This window comes from Crinia signifera, chromosome 8 (genome assembly GCF_055691185.1).
Source record: "Crinia signifera chromosome 8, ASM5569118v1, whole genome shotgun sequence".
In the NCBI taxonomy this organism is placed as follows: domain Eukaryota; kingdom Metazoa; phylum Chordata; class Amphibia; order Anura; family Myobatrachidae; genus Crinia; species Crinia signifera.
Genome location: NC_139224.1, coordinates 16,488,325 through 16,512,223, shown reverse-complemented (window position 1 = coordinate 16,512,223; position 23,899 = coordinate 16,488,325). Strand labels below are relative to the sequence as shown.

Genomic DNA, 23,899 nt, shown 5'->3' with positions numbered 1-23,899 from the left:
GCAGGTGTGTGGTTGGTGGGAAGAAGCCGGAACTTGCCTGGAAGGAATCTGCATTAGTCTCCTGAATTTGGGGGGAGCATCAGCAGAGACGGACAGGACGCGGCATCCTTTTGTGCCCGAAAATCTTCTGACCCCCAGCAGCTGCTCCGGGGGGTATTCCTCAGCCGCATCGCTCCCGTTTTCACACCAGCCCTCTAAAAATATTTGTGGTTTCACGCTGGGTCTGATTATTGTATTTTACAGGGTTAGGAAAACAGTCCGGAGAGATAATCATTTCCTGCGTTACGCGCTCTGGCTATATTTATTTGTGCAAATAATCCAACTCCATCTGCACAAGGTCAAAAGCTCATACACGGTGGAAACGACGGCAGCGCAAGCCTTGTCCAGAGGCTCATGTGTGACACAGCGGGGAGTCAGGATCTGCAGGACGGGCGCACTTATATCAGGCAGGTTCCAACAATAGTGGCGCATTTCACGTGGCGCAGGTAGGAAACGTCTAAGTGTTGTTCTGGGAGTAGGACACCTGGAGAGAATGCTCTGTGTGCAATGGCCGACACCGGGGGACTGATGACGCAATGCGTGGGGAATCCTGTCACCATGGTGCCCCCTACAGTAAAATGCCATGAATTTGTTACGTCTACGGGAAATGACGCGGATTGCAGCATTTAATTACCCAAACCTGGGAACATCCACATCTCATTCCGTCTATTCTCTCCGCCGCTGGAAATGTCACCTAGGAGTGAGGCACAAACAGGCCGCGCTGTGTTTATTGGCAGGGTCAGTGTCCATGACTTAGTCCTTGAGGTTGTCTCTTGTTTTATGGCCTGTCAGTAAGAATGATGATCAGGCCTGGGTCAGCGGGTAGCAGATGATGATGGGCCCATACTGATTCATTCCCAGCGACCTGGCGTGGCTAATAAGCAGCTGTCACCGTGTCTGCGGGCATATGTCTGGGCAGAAGGATGTTCCGGCCTACGCCCACGTGTCACCAGTGAGCTGTATCCCATCAATGCTGCGTATTCCTTACACATAGACCGTAAGAGGCTGCAATTCTACCCGACACCCTGTAATAACAGCCAGCAATTCCCCCCAGATACGTGACGGGTGACATGATAGCTCTTAATGGCCTCTCACATGCCCCCGGGTCACACAAAGGGGCGCAATTATTGTCATTATTACTATTAGACCTGTTACGGTGTCACACACACAACTGCTGCCCATTATACCATCACATGCGGCTGACAGCGGGTGACCTCGTCCACTTTCATCTCACACTGACTGGTAGTGATTTCGCTGTCAGAAAGCATAGTGCCAGCCTGGCACTGCCCTAACCCAGGGAATACTGACATCTGAGGTATAGTTCCCTGAACCCCTCTTTACTCCCCTCCGCCTGCTCCTTGTGGGTCTCTTCTCATGTAGATTGTAAGCTCATATGGTTATAGACCTCTGCACTGTTTATATAAGGAGTTCTTTAACATATGTGCTGTGTAATCGCAGGGAACTATATAATGACTGGATTATTCTATGCATGAGACGGGCACGTCGGCTGTACCCAGCCTCGAGAGCCTATGGGCCAGAGTATATGGTATATACTGTATATACGCGCACAGGCTGTAGGGACGGGTTTGGTATAACACACCAACCGTCGGGATTACGACAGTCATTAGCCCGACGTCAGAATCCCGACTGCGGGGACTCAGACAGCGGGGTGAGCGCAACAAAGCCCCTTGCGGGATTGCTACACTCTCCAGGCTGCTGGCACAGTGGCTTGCTATGCTCGCCACCTATTTTATTCTCCCTCTATGGGGGTCGTGGACCCCCACAAGGGAGAATAGCTGGTGCCCCCGTCTGTCTGGCTTTTAGCAGTCGGGATTCCAACGTCGGTGTAATGACTGTTGATCAGTCATCCGGCACCCGTAGGGACTAGTATACCCTAACTTACAGTGTTTGTGGATAACTCAGCATGCCCGCAGTAGTGCGAGAATCACAATCACATGTACAGCGCCTGCAGCACGTGTGTGTGTGTGAAACCTCAAAGTGCGATCACATCCCAGAAGGATGCAAAGGTGGCAGGGGGCAGTGACGCAGTGGGGGTAATGGTCCTGACAACGCAGGCATGTTGTAATATCAGCCAATTAGATTGTAGCTATTATCTTCTAGAAGGTGGTGGGGGGGGGGGGGGGGGTTAATATGAGCAGACATCATAATGCCGGTTATTTCACAGGTGTTCTGTGTAAGCGATGTGCAATACTGAGACTGGGGCAGTGACTCCTCCTGCGCTGGCACATTCGCATTGACTGCTCTCTATAGGACGTAAAGATGCAGATTACTGTGTACTGGGATCTTAGTGCCCTTCAGCCCGTTGTGTGCGCTGAACAAGGCGTCCTGGCGGCTGCAATCCTGTCAGATCGCTGCGGTTATTTATAGAGAGCTGTATACAGATACCAGAATGTGTTATTACATTATCTTACAGGTCGGAAACCCCGGACACAATTGATTTAGAAATTGATGTGGACTATTTTTGTCATCTAATATCAGACATTTATTAGTACATTGCTATTGATCGGTTATAATGCACAGGTTCTTCTTGGCACTGACATCCCCCCATCATAGTGTAGTTGCTGCAGGAGACTCCCAGATATAGTGGCGATCTCCCCATCTCCCTGCAGAATCTAGAAATCTCCCTCATTGCACCTAACCCTGTTATGCAGATGTTACATTTTGGGGCACAAAAGTAAAATAAATCTGATATACTGTATACATTCAACTTCCAACTGCCATTTTTCGGAATCGGTACATCTGTCAGAATGAACTTAGGTCTACAGTCATTAGGTCGACCCCATTAGGTCGACTGGCTGGAAGGTCGACCTGATTTAAGGTCGACATGGGCCAAGGTCGACATGACTTAAGGTCGAATTTGCATAAAGGTCGACATGAGGAAGGTCGACTGGTCATAAGGTCGACATGGGTTTTTCACTGTTTTTTTTATCCGAATGTCGACACAGTCGACATGGACACAGTTGGCAATGAGAATCGGACCCTCGCATCGCTCGCTTCGCTCGCAATGCATCGGGCACGGTGGCTCGCTTCGCTCGCCACAGCTTTAATAACCTCCTCCACGCCCTAGTGGATGGTAGGGCATGAAATACCGCCTGTCGGCACATGTCGGCTCAAAAAACAGTAAAAAAAAAACATGTCGACCTTATGACCAGTCGACCTTCCTCATGTCGACCTTTATGCAAATTCGACCTTAAGTCATGTCGACCTTGGCCCATGTCGACCTTAAGTCAGGTCGACCTTCCTGCCAGTCGACCTAGTGGGGGTCGACCTAATGACTGTAGACGTAAGTTCATTCTAATAGATGACCGCTTCCCCATTTTTCAAACATAGCAATTTGGCTGGTGCGTTATCACTTTCCACTTTATCGCTTCACCAGGCTTAATACATCTGCCCCAGTGATCCCTATGGCTACATGCATTTAATGCCACTCATATATAACCTGGCTTAATGCTGACATCAGCATAATAATGATGGAGTTCAGGGGAAGCAGGCTCTCCCACTGCAGACAAACTTGTGATGATGCCACAGTAACCTATGGCCGATAGCTGCCTCCTTCAAATCAACCAATTCTTCAGCAATTCTAGTAAGGATCAGACGAGTGCCACTTCCCATAACCCCTCTCCAGCCAGACGCGGGCCACTTCCCATAACCCCTCTCCAGCCAGACGAGGGCCACTTCCCATAACCCCTCTCCAGCCAGACCAGTGCCACTTTTCATAACCCCTCTCCAGCCAGACCAGTGCCACTTCCCATAACCGTTCTCCAGCCAGACCAGTGCCACTTCCCATAATCCCTCTTCAACCAGACAAGGGCCACTTCCCATAACCCCTCTCCAGCCAGACGAGGGCCACTTCCCATAACCCCTCTCCAGCCAGATGATGCTACTGATGTTATTTCATTCTTGCTTTCATTCGGGAGATTTCCCCACTATCTCCACACTCCAAGATCAAGAAACCTAGGGGTAAACTAAGATGGAACCAACAGCAACCAATGAGATTCTACTTCTTATTATTTAGCATCTTCTAGAAGATAATAGTCAAAATTTATCTTCAATAGAGCCCCCATCTTAGAAAATGTTCTCACTAGTCTCTTCCCCAAGCCCTGGTAGGTGCACCTCTTTGACCTGTATTTCATAGCTACCAGACCTTGAGGTCTCCTTTTCCCACTCCTCCCACCACTCCTATCCCACATTCATTGGGTCCCACAGATGTTGATCAGCCTCAGGTCATGTGTTGTCATGGTGAAATCCAGAACTACCTACCTGCAACGCTAGAATCCTGGGCAGTTACCATACCACTAAACAGAACGGCCAACCCACCCCATGGCTCAGCCACAAGGGACCAGAAGCATGTCCCAGCTGTCACCGAGACCTGGCCTGAGAGTGTGTCCAAGTCAGCCACCCTAAAAAAAAAATATCAACGGTATAAAAGAGAAAAAAAACATCAAAAGCCAGAAAATGAGCATGAAGCCACATAGAACGTTTATAGAAAAGATGATAAAAACAGGACCCACTGTGCACATTACTCATCTGAGGACCGAAGCTTTTACAAGAAATGTCAAAAATACCAAAGGGGAAAACACCCCCATCTGATAAAATAACTTCCTCCACCACACACTCATTCGGAGACTCTCCAAACCTCCTCCTTATCCTTTAACTACTCCTCTCCTCCACGTAGCATATCTTGTTATGCCAATGGTCAGGATCCCGACACCCTTTAGGTATGTAAGCTAACCCCCCCTTCCCCCTAAAACACTAGTTTTCGGGGATTAGCCACAAATATTAAGTACCCCAGCACAGAGCTGGCACTATCCAATTTGATGCCCTAGGCAAAGGTTTGGCTGGTGCCCCCTAACACTGGTCCTAATTCCACCTCTGACCCTGCACCCCTCTCCCAGCAGCACAGGCCACAAGAGCAGCCAGCACCATCCCTCACCTCATTTTGGGGTTCTATGAAAGCAAGAGCATTGATGCCACCACACCCATTATTTATAATATGGACAGTACACCCCAAAGGCATGTGGACCAAAAAAAGGAGCTTGGCCACACAGTAATTTGCAAATCAAATGATGCCACACACTAATGCAATGTTATTCACATTATAATCACATATGTCCCTCCCCACATTCCACCCCTGTGCTCCTTATTCACTATACATGGCACTGTATTGCCCCTTTTCACATATCACAGCACCGTATTGCTCCCAACTCACATTACACCAACCTATATTGCACCTTACCCACATTACACCACATAGTATCACTCCTTAATCACATTACAGCATAGTATACTGCTCCTTATTCACATTACACCAAATTGTATTGCTCCTTATTCACATTACACCTCTCCATATTGCGCCTTATTCACATTATTTGGCACTGTATTGTTCCCTTTTCACATTATATTGCACTGTGTTGCTCATTATTCACATTACACCACCCCGTATTGAACATTAACCATGATACACCACACAATATCCCTCCTTATTCACATTACACCACACTGCATAGCTCCTTATCCACATTACACCACACTATATTGTTTCTTATTTACATTACACCACGCTGTAGTACTTTTTATTCAAAACACAATACACTGTACTGCTCCTTATTCACATCACACAACATCATACTGCTCCTTATTTACAGTACAACACAAGGTTTATGCACTTGGGGGACCTAGGGTTGGGGGGAGGTTACGGTTAAGCACTAAAAAATGATGAGGGTTAGGCACTAACGGGGAGGGTGAGGGTTAGGCTGCATGTGCTGGGGTATATTCAATGCCAATCAGTCGAGCTATAACAGCGAGCAGTGAACTCGGTGAGGTGGTTAGATGTCAAGGAGGCTTGTTTTCGGCGATCCTCACCAAAAACAAGCCATCCGCGTCATAAAATCCCCCTCGCCAGCTGCATTGAATACACCCAACTGTGTAGAAGCGGTCATATACACGTGTACTGTGTTATCTTGCACATAACAAACAAAAACATACAACAGAAGTAAATGATTGGGAAAAAAACAAAGTTTGCAATATATAGAAAACATTAACAATTAGTGCTGTTTTACTGTCACACAGCCACACAAATACTAGACCATATCACAGCCTAGAGAGACAATAATAATAAACAGTACTCACAGTGTTAGCATAACAGCACATGACCGTGCCCATACCAAGTTGTAGACTAGTGTCACAGTGGGGCACAGCAGTAACCCCTGGGAAGCATAAAAATGGCAAAATCACAAATAGGTAACAATATATTATCATACCTCCCAACTTGTCAGCCCAGCAAAGAGGGACAGTTGCGTGCGCCCGAAATTATGAGGCTTGGCTTAGCGGCAAGGGGGGGGGGGGGGGGCGGTCTACAAATCGCATCATTCCCACAAGGCCCCGCCCCATTTTGGCCACTGTGGGGGCCTGACCAGCGGCTCTGTAAGCTACTGTCCAGCTCCCAGCCTCTCTGCTGCAGGAATAGACGCTGTGCATATGCGCACAGTGTCTATTCACCGGACGACAAGGGGGACTCCCAAATTGCCCCTCCACCACCGGCCCCGGGCGGGATGCAAGAACATCATAAAAAACATGATTTTTCAAATGGGATCCTATGGTAAAAGGGCCCTAGTGCTTAACCCTAACAGCCTAACCCTAACTGAATCCCCCACCCCTTTGACTAACAAGATCCCACATCAGCCACAGAACGGGGGGGGGGGGGGGGGGGAGAAGTAAAGCCAATACAGGAAGGATGTGGACTCATATAAGCTGCGCTAGATGTAATGTCACTAGATGTGTTCCTCTGATTGGCTGATTTCAAGTCAATGATACATTTACGTTATGGATATGTGATAGGTGTCTGCCTTGCCCCCATTGTGCCAGGGAAGCAGCACATTCCCGCTGAGCAGACGGTGACAGCTGTGGGTGTATCTAATTAAAGACTCTCTCATAGCTTAAGTCCAATTAGTGCATTAAATTAGTAACACTTCAGACACACACTAGAAAAATGTTTCCTTAAAGTTGTACTCTGTATCCTGATGTGGGGGTGATACAGAGGCGGGGGCAGAGATATATATATATATATATATATATATATATATATATATAACAGATCCAGTAGACCGGCACGCACACTGCTCCTACGCTGTACAATACTTTGCTGGGTGCCCACACTGAGCGATTCATACACATGCAGTTGGATGGTGCGGCACTCCCCGCATATTAAAGACAGGAGTCAGGTTAAAAGGCAACGTTTCAACGTCTTTTAATAGACGTTTTCATCAGGCTAACAACATAATGAAATAGAACATACCTTTATACACCTCCGTGAAAACAAGATAACGTGCGCTCCCGCCGTCCAGACACAGGGCGCATCAGGACTGACGTCATTGCGCGATTCAATGGTGCAACCATCACCATGACAACTTATAAACAATACAAAACGAAATAAACTGACATAGAGGACAACAGCGCTAGCAAATGTAGACATTAATCATTACAATACAAACGCTGATTATTATCTAGTAAAGTGCTAAAGCAGGATATTGCACAAGTATGTATAAAAACTAGGCAAGAAATAGGTGAATCACAGCTAATTATAGAACTGAAGCTGGAAACAAGGAATACATTTATTTCCGTGTCAAACAACTGATACCTAAATTCTCATTTAAGCCCTTGGGGGCCAGTGTGTTAAGGCGGTGTATCCACCTTGTTTCACATTTCAAGAGATGAAGACCCCGATTGCCCCCTCTGATATTTAATGGTACGTGATCTATCATCCGATATCTCAAAGATGGCAAAGTGTGTTTCAATGCGACAAAATGTTTCGGGACAGGTAGATCACATTTACCCCCTGCAAGTGCTTGTCTAATGGTTGAGCGGTGTGTTGTAATACGCTCTTTAAAAGATCTTTTAGTCTTGCCTATGTAAGACAATCCACACGGGCAGATGAGTTGATATACAACGAATTTAGACTCACAACTGAGGGTATGTCTGATCGTGAATTTAGTACCCTGTTGGGGATGATAAAAGATGTTACCGGGAATCATACAGGTGCAAACAGTGCATGTGCACCTTATACAACCTCTCGGGGGAGATTTGGAAGGTTGGTTAAATGTGGTGATATCAGTTTTTACCAACATATCACGGAGTCTAGTGTTGGCGATATTAATGTCCCGATCACTCTGGACAATCGGCCAAAACTTTTTAGAAGTTTTATTAACAATGGGACTGGCAGTGGTAAATTTGGTCACCCACGGAATGATTTGAGGAGATGGTGCTGCCGGTTTGGGCTCCAGAAGTTGGTCTCTGGAATAAGAGGAAGCCCTTTCACGAGCTGATAATAGATCATTTAATTTGTAACCTCTGGCCAAAAATTTCTTAATAAGTACATCAATTTGTAATTCAGCCTCCACCGGGTCCGACACAATTCTTTTAATACGAATGATTTGGGAATAAGGTAAACAATTTATGAGACTTACAACAGAAAAGGTGACAGGTAATACGTGGCGCAATGCGGCCAAAATTCACAAACCCCAGAAGTTACACCCTAACTTCACAATACATACAAGAAAAATACAACATGGGGAAATAGAAAAGCGGCGCAAATAGTGTACTCAAATGTCCTTTTAGTGGCTGAAGATTTCTCCTACAGATGTATCTGCAACAGTTCTCATATGGAGATTGGTGACCAGATTCCAATTGGTGTGTTCCAAAGAAAGACAAATAAATAATTATTAAATCTGTGAGTGTCAATTTTCTTATATATATATATGTATAAACCACCAATTGTGGTGATAGTTGAAGTGGATATATTGATTTCCACAGGCGTACCCAAACTCACGTGGTATCGTGCAGGTTCTCCTCATATAAAGGTATCTTTCTTTTGGACGTCCTGTACGGGTTTCTTTTTGTTCCAGTGCAGGTGAAGATATGTGCTCGAAGGAAGTAAAAACGAAATCTTAGATTCTATTATATCAAAAAAATTTCCTTAATTTTTCACATTAGTGCAGAAAAAAGGTAGATATAAGTGGTGAGACGGTAACTGCGTACCTCACTTACGCATGTGAAGTGAGGGGGAACACACATAAAGGTTTCTTTAAATGCTGATAATAGGAGGGCGTACCCCTACTCACGATGTAGTTAGATGGCTTCAAGCATATAAAGGTTTCTTTATGTCAGTTCCTCCTTAGTGTAATGGACCTTGTATCTTTAGAATGAGTCCTCAGAGTCGAAGGTTCCACACGTGCTCAAAAAAATGTAAAAAGTGTTTTATTTATGTGGACATATATAGTGAATCATATATAGCGAATTCCTTTCTTCCAAAGGATGGGGATAAGATGGGCGTACCCTACTCACGGTGTGGTGGGGTATTTTGAAGCCTATAAAGGTTTCTTTCATGTAGTTTATTTCTCCCAGGTGTGATGGATGGTGTATCCTGCCTGGATCTGTGGTGTGGTATTTGCACCTTAAGCTTCCCCAGATATCAGTTTTCAAAGAAAAAATGAGAGGGATATGCTTCAGCGTATGGCTCTATGCATGATTCTATAATATCATGTCAGGTTTAGACCTGAAGGCTATTAGCGTACCTTACTCACCCCTTTATTGGGGGAAACACGCCCGTAGCGGTTTCTTTTCCAATAGGTAGTAGATGGAACCAAAAATGGAGCCAGGAAACAGATGTAAAAAGGGGTATCACAAAGTTTTTAATCCCAGACAAATCCTTGTACAAAGTCCCATAAAAAACGTTTTTGGAGGCCCAACCTCACAGATCCAATACCAAAAAAAGTTCAATACCAAAAGAATACCAAAAAAATAATAAAAAAAAATATTTTTCCTTCACAAAAACAGTATAAAATTTAAAATCAGATAAAAATCAATACATACAAAGCATGAGGTGGTGTGGCTGTTCACTCTCATCTGGCAAAGTCAACGCGTTTCGGTCCCTATGACCTTTCTCAAGACATGTCAGAATGGAGTGAAGAGCCTTTATTTAAATGATGAACAGCCAATAGGAGAGAGACAGGAAGTGACATCGTAGTTAACACTAATCTTAATTTTGTCTCCTCAAAAAAACATTCCACCTTAAATGATTGAGTTTATATCATCTTACAGTGTGTAACTGTATTCATAATCCAATAATGATGCATATAAAACATATAGAGTCCATAAATTGGGTCCGGAAGGTATAGCGCATCCGGCTGTTACCATGGAGACCCGGCCCGACTTCCGGTTTACACGGTGAGTAAAATTGTAAATACAACCAGATCCACTGGTATTAGGTGCCCCGTTTCATGGTTCCCACTCTCTTCGTGGGCTATACACAAGCTGGTGAGATGTTCCCGATCGTACGTGGAACATTGAGGGTGCGCGGCACTTCCGATACCCGGAAGAGTCTGTGGAGCGCACTCAGTCTGAATCTCCTTCGCGTCATTGGTTGCCGGTGACACGCATAGCGCGTGTATTCCGGCTTTCTGTTTGGAGACTGGCGGGAAGCGTGAGGTGGAACGCACGCCTCACGTCGCTGTTGGACCGCATGTGTCTGCGGTCTCTTTCATTGGATAGAGCTTGTAAAGGATGGTCTCCAGATAGTAGAGCCGGGTTTCCAAGGCAACTTTGCGCTCCTTCTTTACATAGAAGATTCCGAGAAAGAAACAGACATAAGATCAGTACAATATCCAATATATACAAAAGGTTTTAATATCTCGCATTTATCCACTTTTTTGTACCACTGAATTTGATTCCTATATTATACTGGAGGATGTGTCACCAAATATAAAAAGAGATTATGGCACATAGAGATGACCGAATCTGACTGTGATCGTATGATCCACAGCCAAAAAGGGGATCTATGGCATTATCTTTAAGGAGAAAGCTTTCAAAAACTGGGGTATCCAGGGGAATTTGCACTGATTTCCGAAAAAACCTGAAACCTGAAGACAAACCTGGTTAGCAGTAACTTTGTACCTAAAATCTCCAAACCAGGAATAAAGTCGAAAGGGTTTTACAGGTGCGGAAGTTGCCAGGGGTGTACTAATGTGAAAAGTTTGGGTAAAAATAAGATTGAGGAATATAAAATCAATGGATACAACATCAAGGTCCATGATTTTATAACATGCCATACAAAAAACGTTATATATATGGTTAAGTGCAGCTGTAATTTGTACTACATCGGACGTACCTCCAGGCCCCTAAAAGTTCGCTTGGGCGAACACTTAAGGAACATCAAAAAGGGCCTGGAGACACACGCGCTGTCTGCCCACTTTAAGAACACCCACCAATGTTCTATCAAAGAGATTACAGAGTTTGGGGGCTTAAAAAATATAAAGGGGAGTGCAAGACAACCAGACTGCACTACTGCTCTTGCAAAGGCAGAGATGAAACAAGAAAGGGACTGCCCTAAGGTAGTCCGAGGGCGCTGTCAATGGGTGTATGTCAAAAAGACAGCCATTTATATACCCCCAGTTCAAAGAACTGCATCAATTCCCTCTGGGACTTTTTCCATCCAGACGGCAATAATAGGAACGGATCCCATTATATAGTGGCACATACAGTGGGCCCTTGAGAGAGTTTTATATTTCCCAATTTTTTTATTATTCATATGTTTATGTATATGTCAAATTTTTTATTCTATGCATATTAAATGTTTTTTACATTGATTTCAACTCATTGGTAAAGCGCTACTTCCTTTCTTTTTTATAAAGGCAGAGATGAACCTGATATTTAATTGTAAGACACTGATGCCCAGTGGACTCAACAGTGACTTCGAACTTAAATGGTTCCTATAGGAACGGTTGAGTCCACTGGGTAGGGTATACATCTAACAGAGTTCCCCTTCTTTCTTCCCCCCCCCCCCTTTTTTTCGGAAATCAGTGCAAATTCCCCTGGATACCCCAGTTTTTGAAAGCTTTCTCCTTAAAGATAATGCCATAGATCCCCTTTTTGGCTGTGGATCATACGATCACAGTCAGATTCGGTCATCTCTATGTGCCATAATCTCTTTTTATATTTGGTGACACATCCTCCAGTATAATATAGGAATCAAATTCAGTGGTACAAAAAAGTGGATAAATGCGAGATATTAAAACCTTTTGTATATATTGGATATTGTACTGATCTTATGTCTGTTTCTTTCTCGGAATCTTCTATGTAAAGAAGGAGCGCAAAGTTGCCTTGGAAACCCGGCTCTACTATCTGGAGACCATCCTTTACAAGCTCTATCCAATGAAAGAGACCGCAGACACATGCGGTCCAACAGCGACGTGAGGCGTGCGTTCCACCTCACGCTTCCCGCCAGTCTCCAAACAGAAAGCCGGAATACACGCGCTATGCGTGTCACCGGCAACCAATGACGCGAAGGAGATTCAGACTGAGTGCGCTCCACAGACTCTTCCGGGTATCGGAAGTGCCGCGCACCCTCAATGTTCCACGTACGATCGGGAACATCTCACCAGCTTGTGTATAGCCCACGAAGAGAGTGGGAACCATGAAACGGGGCACCTAATACCAGTGGATCTGGTTGTATTTACAATTTTACTCACCGTGTAAACCGGAAGTCGGGCCGGGTCTCCATGGTAACAGCCGGATGCGCTATACCTTCCGGACCCAATTTATGGACTCTATATGTTTTATATGCATCATTATTGGATTATGAATACAGTTACACACTGTAAGATGATATAAACTCAATCATTTAAGGTGGAATGTTTTTTTGAGGAGACAAAATTAAGATTAGTGTTAACTACGATGTCACTTCCTGTCTCTCTCCTATTGGCTGTTCATCATTTAAATAAAGGCTCTTCACTCCATTCTGACATGTCTTGAGAAAGGTCATAGGGACCGAAACGCGTTGACTTTGCCAGATGAGAGTGAACAGCCACACCACCTCATGCTTTGTATGTATTGATTTTTATCTGATTTTAAATTTTATACTGTTTTTGTGAAGGAAAAATATTTTTTTTTATTATTTTTTTGGTATTCTTTTGGTATTGAACTTTTTTTGGTATTGGATCTGTGAGGTTGGGCCTCCAAAAACGTTTTTTATGGGACTTTGTACAAGGATTTGTCTGGGATTAAAAACTTTGTGATACCCCTTTTTACATCTGTTTCCTGGCTCCATTTTTGGTTCCATCTACTACCTATTGGAAAAGAAACCTCTACGGGCGTGTTTCCCCCAATAAAGGGGTGAGTAAGGTACGCTAATAGCCTTCAGGTCTAAACCTGACATGATATTATAGAATCATGCATAGAGCCATACGCTGAAGCATATCCCTCTCATTTTTTCTTTGAAAACTGATATCTGGGGAAGCTTAAGGTGCAAATACCACACCACAGATCCAGGCAGGATACACCATCCATCACACCTGGGAGAAATAAACTACATGAAAGAAACCTTTATAGGCTTCAAAATACCCCACCACACCGTGAGTAGGGTACGCCCATCTTATCCCCATCCTTTGGAAGAAAGGAATTCGCTATATATGATTCACTATATATGTCCACATAAATAAAACACTTTTTACATTTTTTTGAGCATGTGTGGAACCTTCGACTCTGAGGACTCATTCTAAAGATACAAGGTCCATTACACTAAGGAGGAACTGACATAAAGAAACCTTTATATGCTTGAAGCCATCTAACTACATCGTGAGTAGGGGTACGCCCTCCTATTATCAGCATTTAAAGAAACCTTTATGTGTGTTCCCCCTCGCTTCACATGCGTAAGTGAGGTACGCAGTTACCGTCTCACCACTTATATCTACCTTTTTTCTGCACTAATGTGAAAAATTAAGGAAATTTTTTTGATATAATAGAATCTAAGATTTCGTTTTTACTTCCTTCGAGCACATATCTTCACCTGCACTGGAACAAAAAGAAACCCGTACAGGACGTCCAAAAGAAAGATACCTTTATATGAGGAGAACCTGCACGATACCACGTGAGTTTGGGTACGCCTGTGGAAATCAATATATCCACTTCAACTATCACCACAATTGGTGGTTTATACATATATATATATATATAAGAAAATTGACACTCACAGATTTAATAATTATTTATTTGTCTTTCTTTGGAACACACCAATTGGAATCTGGTCACCAATCTCCATATGAGAACTGTTGCAGATACATCTGTAGGAGAAATCTTCAGCCTCTAAAAGGACATTTGAGTACACTATTTGCGCCGCTTTTCTATTTCCCCATGTTGTATTTTTCTTGTAATTTATGAGACTTCTAGGGTGTGCGCTATTCCCTTGCAGAAGGTTATTCCTATCTGTTTCTTTTTGGAATAGCCTAGTCTCAACGATACCATTGTTCAGACATAAAGATACATCAAGAAAACTAATGGTTTTTTGGTCACTTGTCATGGTTAATTTCACCGGGCTGTCACTTAAATTATGCATATCAACATGTCTTCTCAAATCCTCAATAGGCCCAGACCAGATTATGAGAAGATCGTCGATAAAACGCCGGTATAGCAGAATTCTGGCTGCCAGGGTAGGGACATCAAAGAATAAAAGCTGTTCAATGGCAAACATATAAATGTTGGCATAAGCCGGTGCAGCATTAGATCCCATTGAACAGCCATTTGTCTGGAGCCAGAATTTCCCATCATGCAAGAAATAATTCTTTGTCAGAACAAAATGCAACAAACTCAGCAAAAAATCTATAGGTGGACCATCATAATCACTCTGTGCACACAAAAAATCGTCAACTGACTTCATACCTTCCTCGTGAGGAATAATGGTATAAAGGCTTTTGACGTCGAGAGTAACCAACCAAATCTCACCAACAAGAACAGGTAATGCTTTTAATAATTGTAGTAGTGAGGTAGTATCCAATAAATAGCGGGGATGTCGCACAATATATGGCTGTAAGATGGCATCAATATACACAGATGAAAGTTGTGAAAGCGACTGTCTGGCCGCTATAATGGGCCTACCCGGAGGGTCAATCAATGACTTATGGATTTTCGGGATACTATATATCACGGGTACCACTGGAAACTTTGGAACAAGGGCATCACTGAGAGACTGTTCAATTTTATTGGTTTGAACTGCAGACTGAAGTAAGGCTTGGAGCTGTTTCTGGAATGACGCTGTCGGATCGCGGGGTAATAGCTGGTAAGTGTGATGGTCAGACAATTGCGAGTCCAACTCAGCTTTATACTTGGCAAAGTCCATAATGACTAGTGCACCTCCTTTATCTGCAGGGCGGAATATTAATTCCTGATTATTTGACAGGTTTTTCAACGTGAGACGCTCAGCTGCAGATAGGTTAGAATGTTGGATAGGTTGCACGGACAATTCTTTATCCACTTGTGAGCCAAGCAGACGCATAAAAGTTTTAATAGACGGATTATTGGACTGGGGCTCAAATGATGAGCGAGGCAGAAGTTTACGTAATTGGGCAGGCAATGGAGAAGGATCACTTGGTGTAGGATTTTTCGTGAAGAACTCTTTAAGCTTCAGCTGGCGGTTATGAGTAAATTGTTCTGTCTGCCAAGATAAAGGGTCCATTTTTATGGACGGCACGAACGATAATCCTTTATTAAGGATCCTATTCTCCTCATCAGTGAGGGTATAGGTAGAAAGATTTACCACTAGGCTTTTGTTTGAATGGGTGGTTTCTTGGACACTGCTCTGCCTCTGCCACTGGTGCCCTCGTCTTGTAAACCTGCGCCGCCTTCGATATTTCTCAGGCGGGTGGTCACTCCTAAAGGGCCAGTAGGTTGCCTTCTTCCTCTGCCGCTGCCTCTGCCCCGTCCACGTCGCTGTTCTGGTTCGGCATCGCTGTTGGACGAATAATTGTCCGATGATTTATCAGTTGTCATGTAGCCTCTGTATTTATTCTGACGGAAAAAAGGGCGTCGGTCACCTCGATTGGAGGATGTCCACTGGTATACTGTATTACCCTCATAATCAGCATCCACTTTCTCCCACTTTTCTCATGCATTTCTTGCATGATGGGAAATTCTGGCTCCAGACAAATGGCTGTTCAATGGGATCTAATGCTGCACCGGCTTATGCCAACATTTATATGTTTGCCATTGAACAGCTTTTATTCTTTGATGTCCCTACCCTGGCAGCCAGAATTCTGCTATACCGGCGTTTTATCGACGATCTTCTCATAATCTGGTCTGGGCCTATTGAGGATTTGAGAAGACATGTTGATATGCATAATTTAAGTGACAGCCCGGTGAAATTAACCATGACAAGTGACCAAAAAACCATTAGTTTTCTTGATGTATCTTTATGTCTGAACAATGGTATCGTTGAGACTAGGCTATTCCAAAAAGAAACAGATAGGAATAACCTTCTGCATGGGAATAGCGCACACCCTAGAAGTCTCATAAATGGTTTACCTTATTCCCAAATCATTCGTATTAAAAGAATTGTGTCGGACCCGGTGGAGGCTGAATTACAAATTGATGTACTTATTAAGAAATTTTTGGCCAGAGGTTACAAATTAAATGATCTATTATCAGCTCGTGAAAGGGCTTCCTCTTATTCCAGAGACCAACTTCTGGAGCCCAAACCGGCAGCACCATCTCCTCAAATCATTCCGTGGGTGACCAAATTTACCACTGCCAGTCCCATTGTTAATAAAACTTCTAAAAGTTTTGGCCGATTGTCCAGAGTGATCGGGACATTAATATCGCCAACACTAGACTTCTGGCTTGTTATCAGCGTGCCCCAAATCTCCGTGATATGTTGGTAAAAACTGATATCACCACATTTAACCAACCTTCCAAATCTCCCCCGAGAGGTTGTATAAGGTGCACATGCACTGTTTGCACCTGTATGATTCCCGGTAACATCTTTTATCATCCCCAACAGGGTACTAAATTCACGATCAGACATACCCTCAGTTGTGAGTCTAAATTCGTTGTATATCAACTCATCTGCCCGTGTGGATTGTCTTACATAGGCAAGACTGAAAGATCTTTTAAAGAGCGTATTACAACACACCGCTCAACCATTAGACAAGCACTTGCAGGGGGTAAATGTGATCTACCTGTCCCGAAACATTTTGTCGCATTGAAACACACTTTGCCATCTTTGAGATATCGGATGATAGATCACGTACCATTAAATATCAGAGGGGGCAATCGGGGTCTTCATCTCTTGAAATGTGAAACAAGGTGGATACACCGCCTTAACACACTGGCCCCCAAGGGCTTAAATGAGAATTTAGGTATCAGTTGTTTGACACGGAAATAAATGTATTCCTTGTTTCCAGCTTCAGTTCTATAATTAGCTGTGATTCACCTATTTCTTGCCTAGTTTTTATACATACTTGTGCAATATCCTGCTTTAGCACTTTACTAGATAATAATCAGCGTTTGTATTGTAATGATTAATGTCTACATTTGCTAGCGCTGTTGTCCTCTATGTCAGTTTATTTCGTTTTGTATTGTTTATAAGTTGTCATGGTGATGGTTGCACCATTGAATCGCGCAATGACGTCAGTCCTGATGCGCCCTGTGTCTGGACGGCGGGAGCGCACGTTATCTTGTTTTCACGGAGGTGTATAAAGGTATGTTCTATTTCATTATGTTGTTAGCCTGATGAAAACGTCTATTAAAAGACGTTGAAACGTTGCCTTTTAACCTGACTCCTGTCTTTAATATGCGGGGAGTGCCGCACCATCCAACTGCATGTATATATATATATATATATATATATATATATATATATATATATATATATATATATATATATATATATATATAGATAGATAGATAGATAGATAGATAGATAGACAGACAGACAGACAGCGAGCAAGGCTGGGGTTTATATATAGAGAGAGCGCGCGAAAAAAGTGAGAGAGAGAGAGAGAGAGAGAGAGAGAGAAAGAGAAAGAGAGAGGCGCTAGGCCGTATCTATAGAGGTGGGGCGTATACAGAGGCGGGGGCGTATACAGAGGCGGGGGCGCATACAGAGGCGTGGGGCGTATACAGAGGCGGGGGCGCATACAGAGGCGTGGGGCGTATACAGAGGCGGGGGGCGTATACAGAGGCGGGGGGCGTATACAGAGGTGGGGGCGCATACAGAGGCGGGGGGGTGTATACAGAGGTGGGGGGCGTATACAGAGGCGGGGGCGTATACAGAGGCGGGGGCGCATACAGAGGCGGGGGGCGTATACAGAGGCGGGGGGCGTATACAGAGGCGGGGGGGCGTATACAGAGGTGAGGCGTATACAGAGGCGGGGGGGCGTATACAGAGGTGGGGGGCGTATACAGAGGCGGGGGCGTATACAGAGGCGGGGGCGCATACAGAGGCGGGGGCGTATACAGAGGTGGGGGGCGTATACAGAGGTGGGGGGCGTATACAGAGGTGAGGCGTATACAGAGGTGAGGCGTATACAGAGGTGGGGGGTGTATACAGAGGTGAGGCGTATACAGAGGTGGGGCGCATAGAGGTGGGGGGCGTATACAGAGGTGAGGCGTATACAGAGGTGGGGCGCATAGAGGCGGGGGGCGTACACAGAGGTGAGGCGTATACAGAGGTGGGGCGCATACAGAGGTGGGGGGCGTATACAGAGGCGGGGGCGTATACAGAGGCGGGGGCGTATACAGAGGCGGGGGGCGTACACAGAGGTGAGGCGTATACAGAGGTGGGGCGTACACAGAGGTGGGGCGTACACAGAGGCGGGGGGCGTATACAGAGGCGGGGGGCATATACAGAGGCGGGGGGTGTATACAGAGGTGGGGCGCATACAGAGGTGGGGGGCGTATACAGAGGCGGGGGCGCACACAGAGGCGGGGGGCGTATACAGAGGTGGGGCGCATACAGAGGTGGGGGGCGTATACAGAGGCGGGGGCGCACACAGAGGTGGGGTAAGTAAGTATAATGAATTCCTGGCTCTCACAGGAAGCTGCTGCAGATCTGGATTAATAATGGCGGTGTGCCCATCTTAGCGTGCCCAATGCCGCTTCTATTTTACCCATATTCTTCTGATTCTATCATACCCATATTCTTCTGATTATTACACTTTATATGGTGCCTGAGCGCCTTTCATAGTATAGATCTATCTATATATATATATATATATATATATATATATATATATATATATATATATATATATATATATATATGTATATATAGACAGTGGTATAGCAATAGTTCCCCCCAGACCCCGCGGTGGCTTATGGGTGCGGGGTCTGCGGGGCCTACTGCTACCATTGCCAAGTTCCTCGGTACCCCAGGGGTGATTAAGTGGGGTTCACGACCCTATATGTGAGTCCCATTGCCCACAAAGCCTCCTCACCAGCCGCGCCTTGGACATTGAATGCGCCACACTGGATGTCACCACTATTAGTGACGACCCACATGTGACACGATGTACTGTATGCAAGTGATTGACAGGCAGGGAGGAAATGGGGTGTGTTGGCAGGGACTGATGGGCAACATATCGGCTGGGACAAAGCAGTCGGTACATGCCGCAGTACGCTCTCGGGCAGCAGCAGCATTAGTATAGCACGTTAGGGCCCTTATTCTGTTTCACTCACAAAGGTAAATTCCTTCTCAAATGGACAAAACCATGTGCACTGCAGGGGGGCAGATGTAATGTGCAGAGAGAATTAGCTTTGGGTGAGTTATTTTGTTTCTGTGCAGGGTAAATACTGGCTGCTTTATTTTTACACTGCAATATAGATCTCACTCTGAAGTAAATCCCCACCCAAATCTAATTCTCTCTGCACATGTCACATCTGCCCCACCTGCAGTGCACATGGTTTTGTTTATTTGAGAAGGAATTTGCCTTTGAGAGTGAACCAGAATAAGGGTCTAGGTCCGTCTCTGAAACATGCATATAGGGCAGTGGGTGATGTGGGAGCGGAGAGCAGCACATTCCGGCATCTCTACGTCAGGTGAGCGTTGCCTCCTCTGATGCCTTATATATCATAAACTGTAACACTCCTGCGGGGAAATGTAATAGGCTAAGAGATTCAGAAAGTGAGAGATTTGGTAAGAAATCTCCAGTTTTATTAAAGCGGCAATCATTTACACTGCAAAACCAAACCGGTATTACAGTGTAAATGATTGTCGCTTAAAAAAAACGAGATTTCTTACCAAATCTCTCACTTTCTGAATCTCTCATCCTATTACATTTCTCCCCCATGTGTTAGATACATGGAAAACACAACTAATAATATATTGGCTACAAAATGTTGTATTCTGCTGCCATCTAGTGCTACACAAAGGTATTACACCAATGCATTGTTAAGGTCAGATACTTTTGGAATTTATGGTATTTGTTGTTGTTGTTGTTGTTGTTGTTGTTATTATATACACACTGTATATTGTCGGAAGTTGGGAGTGTAGAACAAATCTGCCTGTCCTGGGATATATTATAAGCAGTCATCTGATTCCTGAATTTTGATTGGTGGATAGTTCCAGCCATACTTCCCCTAAATGCCGTGATTATTATAACATCACATTATATCGACCCCGCAGCCTCCCTATGGATGCAGGATTTCCATCTCTATTCTCCCCATCCTGTGTACTTCATTAAGAAGTGGGTGTGGTGTGGGGGGACCCCCACTCTTCAGGCAGTGCAGGGGAATACCCAAGCTGGAGGTTCTGGGAGAGTAGGTGAGAATGGTCCAGCAATGCATCAGTCAGGAAACTCTGATCCAGATACTCTGATACTCTGACAAGCGCCAATTTTGTATGATTGATTGTATTTACTATTGAAATCACAACTTACCCCCTCTGTCCCTGTTTTTAGATTCTGTATATAGTGAACAGTGTAACCTGCAATTCGTGCACTGCTAGTGGGCACCAACAATCTAGAGTCAGGAACACACCGGACTCTCTGATGGATGGGATAAGGATGGTTGTGTGACTGTGCCAGACCAGGTAGTAGTAAAGGACTAGTTCATGGATGGAATAGGATGGTGGTATAACACAGCTGATCACACTGGCCGGGTCCATCACACACACACACACACACAGCTGATCACACTGGCCGGGTTCATCACACACACAGCTGATCACACTGGTCAAGTCCATTGGACACACACAGCTGATCACACTGGCCGGGTCCATCGGACAAACACGGCTGATCACACCGGCCGGGTCCATCGGACAAACACGGCTGATCACACCGGCCGGGTCCATCGGACAAACACGGCTGATCACACCGGCCGGGTCCATCGGACAAACACGGCTGATCACACCGGCCGGGTCTATCGGACAAATACGGTTGATCACACCGGCCGGGTCCATCGGATACACATGGCTGATCACACTGGCCGGGTCCATCGGACACACACAGCTGATCACAATGGCCGGGTCCACAGACATACACACAGCTGCTCACACAGGCCGGGTCCATCGGACACACACAGCTGATCATACTGGCCGGGTCCATCAGACACACACGCAGCAGATCACACTGGCCAGGTCCATCGGACACACACGGCTGATCGCACCGGCCGGGTCCATCGTCCATAGGACACACACAGCTGCGCACCGGCCGGGTCCATCGTCCATCGGACACACACAGCTGATCACACCGGCCGGGTCCATCGGACACACACGGCTGATCGCACCGGCCGGGTCCATCGTCCATCGGACACACACAGCTGATCGCACCGGCCGGGTCCATCGGACACACACGGCTGATCGCACCGGCCGGGTCCATCGTCCATCGGACACACACAGCTGATCGCACCGGCCGGGTCCATCGGACACACACGGCTGATCGCACCGGCCGGGTTCATCGGACACACACGGCTGATCGCACCGGCCGGGTTCATCGGATGCACACACGGCTGATCACACTGACCCGGTCCCTCTGACACACACAGGTGATCACACTGACCCGGTCCCTCTGACACACGCAGGTGATCACACTAGCCGGGCCCCTGCACTGCCTAGAGTGAAGAGAAAGCTGTGGGAGCCCTATATTTAAAATATTATTGTATTTTTTAAAATAACCATAAAACATATTTTCCAACCATACAATATTAGTGTATATTCCAGCACTCGCCATATTTGAAAGCCTATGCAGTTCCTTTTCCCTGCCTGGGGTGTTGCTGTCTGCTGTAGTGCTGCTTCTAGCACAGTGTGGTCTGTATATCAACACTGATATGCAAACCAGACCTGTGCTAGAAGCACTACAGGAGACAGCGACACCCCAGGCAGGGAAAAGGAACTGCATGGGTTTTTAAATATGGCGAGTGCTAGAATGAACACTACAATATACAGCGCTGTGATGGACGCAGGAATTGTGCCAGTTATTAAGCTCAGTATCACCCGCTTTTTACAGGCAGAACCCAGAGCGCTAGACTCCAGGATTGTTCTAAGCCAGGCATGTCCAACGTTGGCCCTCCAGATGTTTTGTAACTGCACATCCCAGCAGGCTTTGCAATAGTTTTAGCATTCTCTAATAGCAAAACTGTGGCAAAGCATGCTGGGATGTGTAGTTTCACAACATCTGGAGGGCCAACATTGGACATGCCTGTTCTAAGCAGAATGTGTGGGGTTACAAGGCTTCTTCCTCTGTAGATTCGGACTGTTATTACAGCATGTCCCAAATTCTCCAAAGAGGTAGACTCCACCCACCACTCCACCAACACCCCTCCCCCCCCCCCCCCCCCCCCCCCCCCCCACCACCACCACCTCCCCTTCGCACTAGTGTATGGGCATCCTTCATCTGAAATTAATTAATTTAAATGTTACTAACCTGGTCACAATATTGGGGGCGCCGCCATATTGATGTATATTATGTAATAGAAAGTGTTCAGAACAGTTTTGTCTTGTATGTAAATCTTACCTACTGACCATCTGCAGAGTGCAACACAATCACCTAAAGCAGGGGTGCAAATTGGACTATAGCAGCATTTTGTAGGGCCCAAAATATTTCCAGAGAGAGACCTCGTTCCTGCACACCCTGCTCCTCTACACCAACGCAGGCCCTCGTTCCTGCACACCCTGCTCCTCTACACCAAAGCAGGCCCTTGTTCCTGCATACCCTGCTCCTCTACACCTAGGCAGGACCTCGTTCCTGCAGACCCTGCTCCTCTACACCTAGGCAGGACCTCGTCCTGCATACCCTGCTCCTCTACACCAACGCAGGCCCTCGTCCTGCATACCCTGCTCCTCTACACCAACACAGGCCCTCGTTCCTGCAGACCCTGCTCCTCTACACCAAGGCAGGCCCTCGTTCCTGCAGACCCTGCTCCTCTACACCAAGGCAGGCCCTCGTTCCTGCATACCCTGCTCCTCTACACCAACGCAGGCCCTCGTTCCTGCATACCCTGCTCCTCTACACCAACGCAGGCCCTCGTTCCTGCATACTCTGCTCCTCTACATCAATACAGGCCCTCGTTCCTGCATACTCTGCTCCTCTACATCAACACATTCCCTCGTTCCTGCATACTCTGCTCCTCTACATCAACACAGGCCCTCGTTCCTGCATACCCTGCTCCTTTACACCAATGCAGGCCCTCTAATGCCACAGGCCCGTTAGCCTAGAGGCTAGCAGTGCCTTAGATAACAATTCTAAGTTTGCAACCATGAGTTCAGATTCATAATGTTTGCAGGATCTGATGCTGCAGACCGTGGACCCAGCACAACACAGAGGCGACATACACAACGGGGCCTGTATCTGCGCAGAGAACTAAACTTCGGATTTCTACAGAAACTGTAGGAATCAGCTCGTTAGGATTTATGTCCCAAGGTTGTACAATGTAGACCTTCACCCACAATGAGTCACTGGAACAAGATATATATATATATATATTTTTCTGGCTGCCCGTGCACTGCTAATCCCCCTATAATAATAATGGTATAATGTATGTAAAGCAGGCTCTCCCTACAGCGACTGTCCGGCAGGCGGATACA

The 23,899-nt window shown here is 45.7% G+C and overlaps 1 long non-coding RNA gene across 1 annotated transcript in view; it reads right to left on the bottom strand.

The window, feature by feature from the left end:
• LOC146025784 (uncharacterized) overlaps nt 1-23,899 on the bottom strand; it is a 192,035-nt gene that overhangs the window by 134,700 nt on the left and 33,436 nt on the right. The gene's annotated exons all lie outside the window — the stretch shown is intronic.